Raw genomic sequence first — 12,472 nt, forward strand, 5'->3', positions numbered from 1 at the left:
ATTGTTAGCTAGTTCTTCTCAAAATAGTCGTTTAGATGGTAAACATGATGAAACCCTGTCTCTACGAAAAATACAAACATTAGATGGGCATGGTGATGTGTGCCTGTAATACCAGCTACCTGGGAGGCTGAGGCAGGAGAATCACTCGAACCCGGGAGGTAGAGGTTGCAGAGAGCTGACGTCATGCCACTGCACTCCAGCCTGGTGACAGAGCACAACTCCGGCTCAAAATAAGTAAATAAATAGACATTAAGAGAGTTGGGCTCCATTCATGTATGGCTTCACATTTTTAATACTTGGTTCCTAAGGTCATAATGTGGCCATTAAGCTGAAATTAAGAAGTGGAAGAGTATGGAAAATCACTGTGGTGGAATTTTATGGACTCCCCTGGAAGTAATGTGCATGATTTCTGTTCACATTCCATTGACTAGCATGTTACCTCCTGGCCCACTAAAGGAGAGGCTGGTAAATGTAGTTTTGCTGAGAACCGACAAAAAAGAGAAACTAGATTTGGGAGACATCTAGGTAGTCTCCAACATAGAGACTTTTCTAGATTTATTGAGGAAAGGATACATCTTTTGACACATGAGTTAGTTTTGGAATTCTAAATTTTATCTACTATCTTAATCTTGTAAATAAAAACATCAACGCCCAAAGGCAAAGCCAGCTTATAAAAGCAGGGATGGCATTTTACTGTCACCAGGATCAGAACTCAAGGGCTCAGTGTCGTCTTGCATTCTACCCATGATACTACACTATGAAACTCTGAGTCAGCACCCAAAACACTCAAACCTTTCTTTTGGTGGGATAGCAAACTCACAAGGAGTCCTTACTCCTCCAGTCCAACCAATCCATTCATTCTCCAGGGTTCAAAAAGAGAGGACAAGAAATACCAATATGAGTGATAGAAGGTCTCTTGAACTCCCTCCCCTATTCAAGATTCCCAATTTCTAATATTAAAATTGGGGCTATTCCCTCTGAGTGGAAAGTGGGGGGTTGTCAAAAACAGAAATGGGGGACTTCAGGAATGACTGTAGACATGGCTTTCTTGACTGGATCCCCGTTGGGCCCCGCAAGCAGGTCTGCAGCGTTGCTGGGTGGGAGATAGCTCCAGCCACGAGCCTGGCTGGGGTTCCTGACGGCTGGGGCCTCCCCAACCCTCAGCAGGCCCGGGGCAAGGCTTGCAGGAATGAGTATCAGCTGAGCAACACCAAACGCAAGCACAAGCACGACTGGACCCGGTGCCTGAGCATGCTGGCCGGCGTCCAAGTCACGCTTCGCCAAATGTTCAAGGGCTGCAAGTCGCTGAGCCATTGAAGATCGTGATACTGCTGGTGGGACCTCCATGAAAGCGACACCCTCCCTCGCCTTGGACCTCGCCTGGTGCTATTTTTGCAGGGAGCTGGGGAGCAGGAACTCTTCGGACCTGAGTGCTCTCCATATTGTGGGGTTGAAATCTGGATGAGAACTTACCAAGGTCCCTTTTGTAAGCTTTTGAATTAGGAAGAATTCTGAACCTAATCAACAGACCACAGGACAGTACAATGAACCGCAGTGTACCCAGTACACAGATCTGACGACCATCTACCTACAACCCATCCGTGTCCCATCCCAGGTTCTTTTGAAGCTTATCTCAGGCATCGGATTATTTCTTCTGTAAATATTTCAGAATCTATCTCTTCAAGATAAGAACTCATTAAAGCGTAATTACAAAGCTTATCATCCAAAAGAGTCATCAATAATTTTGAAATATTATTAAATATGTAATAACTGTTCAAAGTTCCACTTGCAAAAAGCAAAACAAAACAAACAAACAAACAAAAACAGAAATGAAGTAAGAATCCCAAGCCACCATGTTCAATCACCATCTCCCAACACTACCAACACACACTTTGAGTGATGTTTAGGGATAGGTGGAGTTGGAACCTAGTGACATCACGATACCCTCATTCTAATTTTAATACTCACAACATAAAAGCACACTTCTTATTTACAACTGATATGCTCATCTTTTCCTTGTTTCCCTTTCTCTTGGGCCTCAGCCCTAGTAGTAAATAAAACTATAGAATGTAGGGAGAATAGGTGCTGTTGATAACCTTGCATGTTAAATTTCAGGACATGGAAGTCTGTGAGTCAAGCACACTGAAACTGTCAATTCTGTAGAAGGAACTTAAAGAATCCGCTTTTCCTTGTTATCTGTAGCCCTATGGCTCTTTTCTGCCACCATGATTATAAAAGCAACAACAACAACAAAAAAGATTTTTTTCTCAATTCAGAAAGCCAGTTAGAGGCCAAACTGATCAGTGGCCTTTTGAGACTCTAAATGAAAAACTGCAATCTCAAACAAATGCAAAACAAATAGATTGGTGGGGGCCTCTTTATCTAAAGATTGGGTGTTCCACTTTCCTTGAATATTATTAATTGTGTTGAGTAGAAGAGAGTCATCAGAGAATTAAAAGTGCATCTGAGTTTTCTGAGAAATTCTATTTATTCTGAGAAGAAAAAAAACCAGCGTCAAACCACTAAATTAAGTGCTTACAAACAGCTCAATGACAAAAACAAAAGGCAGTAGGGTTGCGAATTTGAAATTGCCTTATTCTTAGGAAATTATCATTTAACATGGAAAAAGATGAGGTTTACCATAGCTAATCCTACTGTAGATATTTAATTCACCATGACATTATCAATTATCTCATCGGAGGTTGTTCAGGTATTTCTTGCCATATTTTAACTGCAGGAATATTCAGCGCTATCTCTTGTTCCTTGATTTACAGCCTAATTTACTTGCTATAAAAACACATGTGCTCATGCATTTATCTGTTTCACTAAGCGCCTTGGAACCATTTGTCTGAGCCTATTGCATTTCTTCTTTGCAATGCAAAAAGCCCTTGGATAAACTAAGGGACATTTCACTCCTCCGTTTTTTATTTATGAACCATATCCGAGACACTACACTAATCAGTCCAAAGCCATTCATATCTGATGTATTTTCCTATTCCTTTCATAATCCACCAAGTTTCTCTTTCATCACTTACCATCTGCAAAATACAATCTGCATATTATGATGTGCTCTATTATGATATTCTTTAAGAGTGTTACATATGCAATTTTTATTTGTGTAAGTAAATTTTAAAGTCCTCAAGGACAAGAGCCATTTCTTTGGCTCCTTTCCTGATGTGTGCAAGGTCCAGGTGCATCATACATATTAAATAAATATCTATTGATGAAGTTCAATAGTTGCATATTGATCTAGATATTGCTCACTGAATAAATACTTGCTAGATTATGCTAAGATCTAGAGAGTGTTCTAGATCACACCTTCACATACTTCACATGTATCACCTGCAGATTTTGAAAACAAAGGTACTAATTAAGTGATATTAGGGCCTTAGATACTGCATTTCCAACCAGGTGTCTGGTTCATGGACCACATTTTAAACAGCAGCAGACTAGACAAGGGTTGTAAAACATTTTCTGTAATGGGCCAAATAGTAAATACTTTACACTAGTTGGGCTGCAGGGTCTCCGTCACAACTAGCCAATTCTGCCTTTATAATACAAAAGCAGCCATAGATAATAAGGAAATAAATAGGTGCTATTGTGTTCCAATAAAACTTTATTTACAAAAACTAGTGTGTAGCCAAATGTGTCTTATAAGCTGTAGTTTGTGTACCTTTGGCCTATGAATCCACAAAAGACATGGGTTAATGAAGTTCAAGCGGAGAGTAGCTATAGCCTTTTACATTCTAAAGTGCTGTAAAATTAAATATAGATTTTCTAGGCACCAAAACATCTTAATCAGGTAATTAGTAATTTGCTTTTGGTTAGCAATTCACCTGATGTAAATTGACCTGGATTGGATCTCTCAAGTTCTGCTAGACTAGCAAAATTAAAAATTGTTAATTTTACAGCGTATCCAATCCATGATGCAGCTGATCAGCCAATTTTAGCTAAGCATATATTATTTTTTGTTCCTTTAATTGTTTTGTGTGTAGGTATTTTTGTTTGTTTTTCTTTAAAAAGATAATGCCCACTTGACTATCCCACCACTAGGAAGCACTTTTATGTGGTTAAGAAGATTTTACTCACTTTATTAGTCTATAAAGTGTCCAAGAAATTAACCCAGTATTCAATTGCCCTGTTTTTCTTTATTTTCTCCTTTGCCTTTTGTAATATTTCCAGGCTGTCCTTTCCACTTTCATTTCCATTTTCAAAAACCCAGTTAAGGGCATGTCAATACCGATTTATACCTCCCAATATAGTTTGGCCGTGTCCCCACTCCGAAATCACATCTTGAATTATAATTCCAATAATTCCCACAATCCCCATGCATTAATGGTAGGACCAGGTAGAGGTAATTGGATGATTGGGGTGGTTTCCCCCATTCTTTTCTCATGTTAGTGAGTCTCCTGATAGCTGAGGGTTTTATAAGCATCTGTCATTTTACTGCTTGCCCTCACTCCACTCTGCCACACTGTGGAGTGGGTGTCTGTTTCTCCTTTGCCTTCTGCCATGCTTGTAAGTTTCCTGTGGCATCCCCAGCAAGGTGGAACTGTGAGTCAATTAAGCCTCTTTTCTTTATAAACGACCCAGTCTTAGGTATTTCTTCATGCAATGTCAGAACAGACTAAAAGAATAAATTGGTACCAGGAGTGGAGTGCTGCTATAAAGATACCTGAAACTGTGGAAGTGACTTAAGAACTGGGTAACAGACAGAGGCTGGAACAGTTTGGAGGGGTCAGAAGAAGACAGGAAGATGTGGGAATATTTTAAACTTCCTAGAGACTTGTTGAATGGCTGTGACTAAAATGCTGATAGTGATGTGGACAATGAAGTCCAGGCTGAGGTAGTCTCAGATGGGATGAGGAACTTGTTAGGAAATGGAATAAAGGTGACTCTTGCTATGCATTAGCAAAGAGACAGGCAGCATTTTGTCCCTGCCCTAGAGACCCAGGGAACTTTGAACTTAAGAGAAATGATTGAGAATATCTGGTGGAAGAAATTTCTAAGCAACAAAGCATTTAAGATGTGACTTGGGGTGCTCTTATAGTCATTTAGTTTTATGCATTCACAAAAAGATGGTTTGGAATTGGAATTTATATTTAAAAAGGAAGCAGAAACAAAAGTTTGCAGAATTTGTAGCCTGATGATGTGACAGAAAAGAAAAACCCATTTTCTGAGAAGAAATTCAAGCTGGCTGCAGAAATTTACCTAAGTAACTAAGAGACAAATGTTAACTACCAGGACAATGGGGAAAATGTCTCCAGGACATGTCAAAGATCTTCATGGCAGCCCCTCTTATCATGGGCCCCAGAGGCCTAGGAGGGAAAAATGGTTTCATGAGCCGCAGCCTGCTTTGTACAGTCTTGGAACTTGGTGCACTGCATCCCAGCCATGGCTAAAAGGGACCAGTGTACAGCTCAGGCCATTTCTTCAGAGGGCACAAGCTCCAAGACTTGGTAGCTTACACATAGTGTTGGGTCTGCAGATGCACAGAAATCAAAAATTGAGATTTAGAAACTTCCACCTAGACTTCAGAGTATGTATGGAAATGTTTGGATGTCAAGGCAGAAGTTTGCTGCAAAGGCAAAGACTTCATAGAGAACCTCTGCTAGGGTAGTGCAGAAGGGAAACGTGGGGTTGGAACCCCCAAACAGGATCCCCAATGGGACACTGCCCAGTGGAAATGTGAGAAGAGGGCCACAGTCTTCTGGACCCCAGAATGGTAGAACTGTGTACCTGGAAAAGCTGCCAGACACTCAATGTTAGCCCAAGAAAGCAGGATGGAGGGCAGCTGTACCCTATACAGCTACAGAAACGAGATGCCCAGGGCCTTGGGAGACCACCTCTTGCATCAGCATGGATGTAAGACAAGGAGTCAAAGGAGATCATTTTGGTGCATTAAGATCTTCCTCCCCTGCTGGATTTACGGCTTGATGAGGCCTGTGGCCTCTTCATTTTGGCCTATTTCTCCCATTTGGAATATGTGTAATAACCTAATGGCTGTATCCTCATTGTATCTAGAAAGCACCTAACTTCCTTTTGATTTTACAGATTCATAAGCCAAAGGGCCTTGCCTTGTTTCAGATGAGACTTTGGACTTGGTCTTTTTGGTTAGCACTGGAATGAGCTAAAACTCAGGGGGACTGTTTGAAAGACATAATTGTTTTTTGAAATGTAAGGACATGAGATTTGGGAGGGGCCACGGGTGGAATGATATGGTTTGGCTGTGTCCCCACCCAAAATTTTATCTTGAATTGTAATCCCCATAATTCCCATAGTTCCCGTGTGTCAAAGATGGGACTGGGTGGAAGTAATTGAATCATGGGGGTGGTTTTCTTCATGCTGTTCTCATGATAGTGAATGACTCTGACACAATCTGATGGTTTTATAAGCATCTGGCATTTCCCCTGCTTGCACTCACTCCATCCTACCACTCTGTGAAGAAGGCGCCTGTTTGTCCTTTGCCTTCTGCAATAATTGGAAGTTTCCTGAGGCCTCCCTAGCAATGCAGAACTGTGAATCAATTAAACCCCTTTTCTTTATAAATTACCCAGGATTGGCTATTTCTTCATAGCAATGTGAGAATAGACTAATATATTCTGTATTTCCTTATTATGATTAATCAATCAATTACATAGATGGCTAATTAATCTGAATAATTAACATTGTAGACAATATTTTCATCGCTAGAAGTTAGTTCTGGATATCCAGTGTTCATGTATTGATGTTCTTTGCATTCATGTTTTGTTTTGTTTTGTTTGTTTTTTGTCTCTCCTTAACATATGATTATTTAACACATACCACATCTTAGGTATCATAAGCAAAAAAGAAAGGAGGTAAAACCTACAAAATTCAGTGTCCCAACATTCTAGGGTCTGTCTTCTCTTTAATTTCTATATAAGCATAAGCTGTTTCACCTGCTAAGTAACCAATTAAAGTCCAGTGTTCTTCCAAAGTGCTATGGACCATCCTTACAAAACAGTTTGTGCTGTCCCAGCTGGGTCATTCCTTGTGACAAACTTCCACTTCTAGCTTTATCTCTCATTACTCTGTTCATCTCGTTGCCACAATATACTTCTATTTTTTACTTAACTTATATTGGACAAGATTTTTTCTTAAATTCTTAAAACATCACTAATACTCAAAGGCCACTAGATTGTAGAGAAAGCCACAATTTACTGAAGAACAAAATTACAATGTAATGCTTTAGCTATGTCTCTAGTAGGGGAAGGTAATGTAAGAATCTTTTGGAAATTGGAACTTTCATTTATGGTGACTCCTTCAATGTAGAGACTTAGTTAAAAGTAGGTATGAATCATGATACAACAGTACAAGACTAGAGGAAACAGCAAAGTGAGTATTTTGAGATGAAAGATTCAAACTCTTACAGTGAAAAGTATTGATACTTTTCACTGAAGAACTGACAAGCCTTGGGGGAAGTTCCTGAACTGAACAATCAAGCCATTTGCTTAGATAGGAGAGTTGTGAAAGAATAAAGCATGCTAATGAAGACAAAAGAAAAGCCAAAGACATCAATTTGGATAGTAAGGTGTGGTTTTGGTTCTCTGTGTCTAGGCTCAGTGTGTCAGTAGTTTCAGTTCTCAAGTACCATCCTTTAAAATTTTTCAGTTTTAGTGTTTTACACTGGTCTTCGTTTAGGTATTTTAAAATGTTTTAACTGATCCCTCGAAATATCAAAAGGTTTTTCAGAGCCTGTGTGGCAAACCTTCTTCACATGTGGATTCGAATGCCGCAGTATTATTGAAGCTTCAAATGTTGAAGGGGAGTGGTGCAAATACTTGCCCAGTCCCAGTCTGGCAGGTGGAAGGTGAACCTATGAACTTTGCAAACCTGCCATGAGGATGCAGGCTAATGATGTGAATGGCAGTCATTAATTTCTTGATTAAATAAATATTTGCTATGGTTTGAATATGTCTGCCAAAAAGCATGTGTTGGAAATTTAATCCCCAGTGCAATGGTTTTCAGAGGTGGGCACTAATGAGAGGTTATTAGGACATGAGAACACAGTGGAAGAATAAGCCTACTATCACGAGAGTATCTTTATTATAAAAGGTGGAGTTTGACCTCTTTTTATTTTCTAGCTTTCTAGCTCTCCCACCTCCCATCATGAGATGACATAGCAAGAAGGCCCTTGTTAGATGCCAGCCACTCAATCTTGGCCTTCCCAGCCTTCAGAACTCTGAGAAATAAATTTCTGTCCATTACAAACAGCACAAAATTGATAAGATAATTAAAAATAATTTCAATTTCACTAAAACATATGCCCCAAACCTAGCCTTGATGTCTCTGGATCTTAACACTCTGCTCTTCAGAAGTGTAACTTATACACTTGCCAAAGGTGTTCTGAAGATGCCACAGCTTTCCTGCTTTTACTGCATGATACTCAGGGGTGTGCTATTCCTTCAGTGATGCATGTAGAGGAGGTTAAGTTCAATGATCTGCAGTCAGACAGCCCTCGGTTTAATGCCCAGCTCTGTCACAAACCTAATATGTGACTTTAATATCTTTACAGCTGCTATGTTATCTGTTGTGTGGGAATAAGAATGCAAACTCTTTTATAGGGACTTTTGTAAAGAGTTAATAAATTAGTATTTGTAAAATATATGTGAGGTCCTGAAGTAGATATCGGTTGATTTGGGGCTATCTAGAATCTATTAAATCTATTACTACTAATAAATCTGATATTCTACTCTGGTGAGTCATCCATCTCTCATTCCTGGTCCCTAAGTTTTAGGCAGGTTCTAACCTCTTCTTCTGCAGTGAAACATGAAAACTAAGTAAAAGCTAATCATCTCATTATACTACATGCTCAGTTTGCTTCAGGAACTGGCAAGATGATCAAGGTCAAAGAGCCCATCGGAGCTAACCCCTGGCTTATTCTTTAATGCAGGAAAATGTCATTTGTCATTAGGTTAAAATCAAAGCTGTAAAGTTCAAGATGCCACAGGCTGTCCTGGCCTCCCTGCTCACCTTTACCCAGTAAAGCTTGAGACTGACCTGAGGTCTTGTTACATTATTTGAGCTCTTGGTCCAGTGTGTGGACAGTGGTCCCTGATGCCTGTCCTATTCATGCATTCTCAGTTATGTGAGCAGGCATATCCCTTGTTTCATTTCTTTTACTTGCAATTTCAAGAATCATAGCTGATACAAAAAGCCTGGAAAATAGTATTCAATACATTATTTTGTCATTGTTATTGATAGAATTTCTTTGTGTCTCTGAGGATCTCTCCCTTCGATTGTAACAACCTCTATGCAAACATCTAGAAGAAAATATATTACTCCTGTATATGTCTGTAGGAAAGGTTCATTGCTAGTTTCTCAGCTACAGATTAATATTTGTTGGCTTGGGAAAGAAGGGAAGTAAAAATTACTTATTCTTTCTCTACTAAGACTTATTGTCGAAGGAGATTTGTCTTCTTGTCAGATGCAACATTACTGAAGTTTTAACCAGATGATTTTACTTTCTGGAAATATCAAAAGTATAAGATCTATCCTTTTACAATCTCTTAAATGGAAACAGTGGTTATTAATTGCATCATTGACTTGTGCCTTTTCAGTTTCTGAGTCTTCTTATGGAAGGCAGAAAACCATTCACAGTTAGCTTTCCATGTAATAAATGCACCAGTCTCCTTGATGTTGAATTCCATATTAGACAGTAAAAAAGAAACCTGAGGACGAGCTTTACTTCACCAGTGGATTTCTTTGCTAATTCTCTGATAGCTCTTTTTTCTGATTCTCTGACACAGAATATTCTGTAGTAGCTATTTTTTTTTTAAGTAAGAGTGACAGATATTCGTGAAATTCAAGAGAAGTAAGTGTGTAAGTATTTGTTAGGAGACAGGGTAGAGATGTGTATTGGAAGCAGACTAAGCTAAAGTCATAGGTTAAAATGGATGAGAAAAGAAGTTACTCCATTCATCAACTAAGGTGGTAATGTAATCATGTGAGGAAGTTGGGGGTTTTCAAATATTAAGAACAGACTGTGTCTCATTCTTCATTTTAGAAAGCACAAGCTGTCCTAGAAAATGTATTTTACCAAAGACAGCAACATGTACCTCAGAATGTTCCACTTACAATGGAATATAAACTGGCAGTTTCTGAGTTCAGACATGGCTGAAGAAAACTTGGTATACAAGGGCCGAAGAAAATCTTTGCTTTTAGGTTTTCTGGAAGAATATAAAAAGTCACCCTGTATTTCCCCCAGTGTTCAGGGTAGTGTCATGTATGAAAAGAGATAGCAATGCTCTATCAGCCATGGTGGCCTTGGTGACAGAATCCTGTATTTACAACTGAAAATGATTCTGGATTCTCCATGGGGTTCATTGTCAAAATAAAGTCATATTTTATGGGGATGTGAGTTTTGCTCTCAGTCATGGAACAGTTTTCAGGCAGTCTCATCAGTACTATCCACAAGTTTCCAGAAGAATCTAATTTCTAATTAAGTTTGAATTGCTCATTTCAGAATGGCTAAGTTGAAAGCGTATACTAAAAGGGCAGGATGACATTTCTTAGGAAGTCTATAAATCTGGAGCCTCAAATCTTAGTTTTAATTATTCAACTAATTCTGGGTTTTAAAAGCTAACACGCCTTTGTATACAGCAGCTCTCTGTGTGTGTGTGCATACACGTGCACACGCGCACATGTGCAAATGCATACAAATAACATGACATCCTAGTCAACTTTTACAAATCAGTAAAAGAGGCAAATTAATTAATATGATAAATTCAAGAAAAATTTTATCTTGGAAAAATTTTGCATCGAATGGTCTCTAATGGAGGAGCTTCTAAATATAGAAAAAGTTCTGGCTGTCTTTTGAACATACAATCAAACATTGGTAATTCCGTTCAAATATGAAATCATAAAAACAATTTATGTTTAGATCGACATTTCCTTAAAGTAAATAAAGCACTTGCTCAATTCTGTAATTCTTTGCCTTCCTCAGCTCAGGAAACTGAAGAGGAAAGGAAAACTTCTGTCTTCTATGGCAAAATTAGTACTAGAGTTTCTATTTAATAGAAAATCTACTCATAGATAATCAGAAGGCAATTTTATACATTATTTAGCACATTAGGAGAGCTGAGTATAAGCTGTTAAACAAAATCTAATATGTACCCAATTAAAAGGCAAAACTTAAATAGTATAATTTTTGCTTTAGGCCTAAATAGTATAATTTTTAGGGGGAAAATATAAGTATGACTGACTTTATGATTATAAGCTGTCCCAACATCCCTTTATGTTAGAACACTGAAATAATTTCATCAATGAAAAAAATCAAATAGTGAGCATTAAAATTATTTACATATATAATTGAATATCTATCTAAACGGAATTTAGATGTCCACATTTGTTAGCAGGTCAGTTAGAGAGTTAAATACAAATAACGATCTGTGTGATTTAGTCTCCTAAATACCTTTGTCTATAAAATGGGTTATTTGAATATACTGCCAGTTCTGAAGTTTTAAAGGGTTTATTAACGTTTTATGTTATTCACTATGAGCTAGGGTAACAGACCGATTATTTATATGAAACAAAGGACTTAATGTGATTCATGTTCAGAGTGACTGCTTTAAGATAGTATTAAAAAAACACAACATGTTAATACTCTGACACTAATACTACTTTAGGCATGCTGCCTATAATATCCCGGAGCTTTACCTAATTAGACCTCATGCAACAAATCTGGCTTTATTTCCAAGCCATTTTTCCTGTGACCCACAGAACTGTTAAGTTGGTCACTAGTCCTTTCTTGAGCCGGAATTAGAGTCCTTTAGGTCTGAAGCTGCTTTACGTGAATTGTGGTGCTTTCTTTCTTTTTTTTTCCAGCCCATTTGGTAATGAACTCTCAGCTTACTGAAGTTCTGAGCTTAGCTTATAGACGTAGAGCTGCAAAAGCTTAGCCTCTGCGGAAGCTGGGTCAGTGGCAGAGAGTGGGCAGAAGTAATATACAAATAGGTGACTCGTACAGAGAATTGTCTCGAGGTCAAATACATTCTCTCATTTTGTAGAATCCTGGATGACTATGTTTTAGCTCCCAAATGTCTCTCAATTATCTGAAAATGAACTTCCTACTTTGGGGGCAGGTACAGCAGCCAAGTAAAGGCTCAGGCATAGACTTAAACCAACCAGGCTTTAGCTCCACCAAGAGCTAGATGTTCATTCTTTGGCAAGTAACTGAACATTTTAGCTTTGGTTTCATCATCTATCAAATGGGAATCCAAATGCTATTTTTTCCCATAAGATTTTTATAAAGATTAAATATGACAATGTATATAAGGCATTTTGCACGATGTCCCAGACATACTAAGCATTCAATAAGTCAATATTTATTTCAGTAAACGTGCATTTCCAATTATTTCTTTCAAACTTTACATTAGATATCCCTTATCACAAATCACTACTCTGTATTTCTTTTACTATAGAAATGTGTGGTATCATGTACTTGGTTTGA

At 38.4% G+C, this 12,472-nt stretch overlaps 1 pseudogene; it reads left to right on the forward strand.

Moving 5' to 3' along the window:
- The first annotated feature begins 1,039 nt into the window (after positions 1–1,039).
- Positions 1,040–1,317, forward strand: LOC101027741 (large ribosomal subunit protein bL34m pseudogene; annotated as a pseudogene).
- Positions 1,318–12,472: the final 11,155 nt, after the last annotated feature.

The sequence above is a fragment of the Saimiri boliviensis genome, chromosome 8, assembly GCF_048565385.1.
Source record: "Saimiri boliviensis isolate mSaiBol1 chromosome 8, mSaiBol1.pri, whole genome shotgun sequence".
NCBI classification, from domain to species: Eukaryota; Metazoa; Chordata; class Mammalia; order Primates; family Cebidae; genus Saimiri; species Saimiri boliviensis.